The following is a 2966-nucleotide window of genomic DNA, read 5'->3' as shown; positions in this document are numbered from 1 at the left end:
TAGCCACTTACAGGCGGGTCCTGCTGGCAGGCCCTCCTCCTACCTCCTGCTCAAAACAGAAGAGGAGCAGGGGAGGCCAGCCGAGCAAGGTGCTGGCGCCCTTCCCGCCGACTCCGGCCGTCCCCGGCGGCGATCGGCATACCAACGGACTCGGGAGATCGAGCCGCGCCCATCCATGGATCTCACGCAGGCTGGGGAGGACCGAGATGACAATGGTCTTGGCGCCGGCGAACGGGGTTTCGGGCGAGGTTTGGGCACGGCAAGGCGCGCACGGGAAGGAGAAAATGGGGCGCGGGGAGAGTTGGCGGTAGTGCTGGTGCTGCTCTGGAACAAAGAGGTGGGGAGGAGGGGCTCTCAGTGACGCTAATTTAGATGGAGGCTGGCGGCATTGCTCCAGCCATGGAGATGCAAGGAGGGCACGAGAAGAGGGATGGCTTGGTCCAGAGGATGCTCGGGAGGGAGAGGGAGCAAATGGAGCAGCGAGGAGGGCCTGGAACGGCCTTATGTAGCCGACTCGCGGCTCACCGTGGACGCGGCGCACGGGTGGCCGTGGCAATGGCTCGGGCGGCCAGGAGAGAGAGCGAGGGGTTGTCTGCGGTGCTCGTGGGGGTGGAGTAGGGCTCCAGGAAGAGAGAGAGGGAGCGGGGCGAGGTCCGGGTGGAGCCACGAGCTCGCACAGCATTGGCGGGCTCGGGCGGCTCTGGGCACGCGCGGCACGGGCAGGACAGAGAGGGGATGGAGGGGGCCAGCGCGATGGCGTGTTGCGGACGTCGAGGCGCCTCGACTGGCGGTAGGGGAAGGCTCGAGGTGGTCGGGGGACATTGTGTCAACGCTCGGGTGCTCTGCCACGCGCTCCAGAGCATGCAAACAGCCGGCATCCGCGACTTTTTGCACGCACCCGCGCGTCCACCTACGTCTGGCAGCTGCAGGGGGTATGGCCAAAAGCTGAGGAGAGCCTTGGATGCTCTGGAATGTGAAGGAGGGAGAGACAGGCTGAGAGAGAGAGGGAGAATGCTGCTGCCCAGAGAAGAAAAATGGGGTTCTACCCCCCTTAATCATGGCTCCTCGGGCAGGGAAGATGCAGGGGGTAGAGGAGGACCAGATGAGGCTGTGGGAAGAGTTTCAGCTCATGGAGATTAGTGGAAGGGGTTGAAACTTGCATCTTGAAATTCTGCCAGAAGGTGTTTGATGTAGGTTTGGGCAAGAATTTTAATTTCACTTGACATGAAACTTAACAGGATGAAATGGCACATAGAATTAGGGTGTTCCACCAAGTTTGAGCTCATTTGGGTAAAGTTGCCAATGCAACTTTTGTAAACCCTAGAAATCAATAGAAATAAGTTCTCCAAGATTTAGACATGCAAATATTTTCTCCTTGATGCACCACTTTGTGTAGTGTCATCATTTGAGGATTTGAACATGCCCACAAAAATTCAGATCAAAAGGACACACTTGGCAATGTAGAGTTCTTCAAATTTTGTTCTGGACAGAAAGGGTTTTGGGGCACTTTGATCAAGATATCCTTCTCTCCAACTTGTGCTATTTGGTCTAGATGCATAATTACACCATTTGAGCATGTGCACCAAGTTTGAGAGCATTTGGACATGTTTGGCAATGTAGAGTTGCTCAAACTTCAAAATGGACAGAAATAGTTTTGAGGGGGTTTGATGATGTTTTCTTGATCTTCAAGGCATGAGGCTTTGCAAGATCATCAAATATGTCATATGTGACATGGCATGATTTTCTTGGAATTAATGAAGAAAATTTCCTTTGTAAATATTTCAAAAGCTTGAAATATCCAGAAGGGTTTTTTAGGAGTTTGACCAATATTTTGAACATGACCATGTGTTGAAACTCTTATATACGGAAAATATATGTCCACTGAGTTTCCCTGATTTTTTCTCAAATATTTTTGAAGCTTTGAAATAATTTTAACCTATTAAAGACCATTTCTGGACTTAAGCAAAAGCCTTTAAATAAAATAGGAAAATAACTTTTAAAATTATATTTTTGTGGTTTCTGGGTGTCCTATATCTAATAGAAGTCAAATATATTTTTGGAAAGATTTTTACTGCCCTTAATTAAGTACTTGCAGTGCAAATCTCAATTCAGGGGTTTTTGGAAAACTAATTTTTGAAAATACTATTTGGCCAAATTATTTTTGTAAGAAATTATTTTTATGTCCTATACACATGGCATGATCATTGGGAAAGGTTTTGGATCAAGGAGAAGGAGTATAAGAGTTGGAGAATTTATTTGATTTTTAGAGCACTTACAAACAGCAGTCAAACATTCAATCAAAGCAAAGACAAAACACTCGAAAGTTTTTTTCAAACCACATTTTATCATGATTTATTAGCTTAAGTGTTGTGGCATGAAAATCAGGGTGTGACAGACCTACCCCCCTTACAAGAATCTCGTCCCCGAGATTCCCAAACTGGGCATGGAAAGGGATACAGAAACTTGGATCTGGGGTAGTCTTCAAGTCCTCATGTTGCTTCTGCTTCCGTGTGGTGCTCCATTGAACTTGAAGTACTTGATGGTGGGGCTTCGTGTATGACATTCTTCTTGATCCAGGTTGCTAATGGGTAGCTCGCGGTAGGTTAGATTGGGCTAGGGGTCGATGGCTCGATGGTCGATGCCCTCATAGAGATCGGGCTAGTTAGGAAGTTGGAAACACTTCCGGGGGCGTGTCGCGTGGAAAACGCTGTGCACAGTGGGTAACTCAGGTGGTAACTCAAGCTGGTAGCCGTCTACTCTTCGTCTCGAAGTGATCTTCAAGAGGGTCGATAATCTTGGTGTGAGCTTCACTTTGGCATGGAAATGTTTGGTTCCTTTGAGAGGGGTGGCTTGCAGACAAATCTGGTCTTCAACGCGGAAGTTTACTTCTTGATGACGGCGGTTGGTGTACTTCTTCCTTCTTGACATGGCGGTCTTCCAATGTCTTCTAACCAGCTAAATGGCTC

The sequence above is a fragment of the Triticum aestivum genome, chromosome 2D (assembly GCF_018294505.1).
Source record: "Triticum aestivum cultivar Chinese Spring chromosome 2D, IWGSC CS RefSeq v2.1, whole genome shotgun sequence".
Lineage (NCBI taxonomy): Eukaryota > Viridiplantae > Streptophyta > Magnoliopsida > Poales > Poaceae > Triticum > Triticum aestivum.
Note: the sequence above shows the minus strand (reverse complement) of the source record.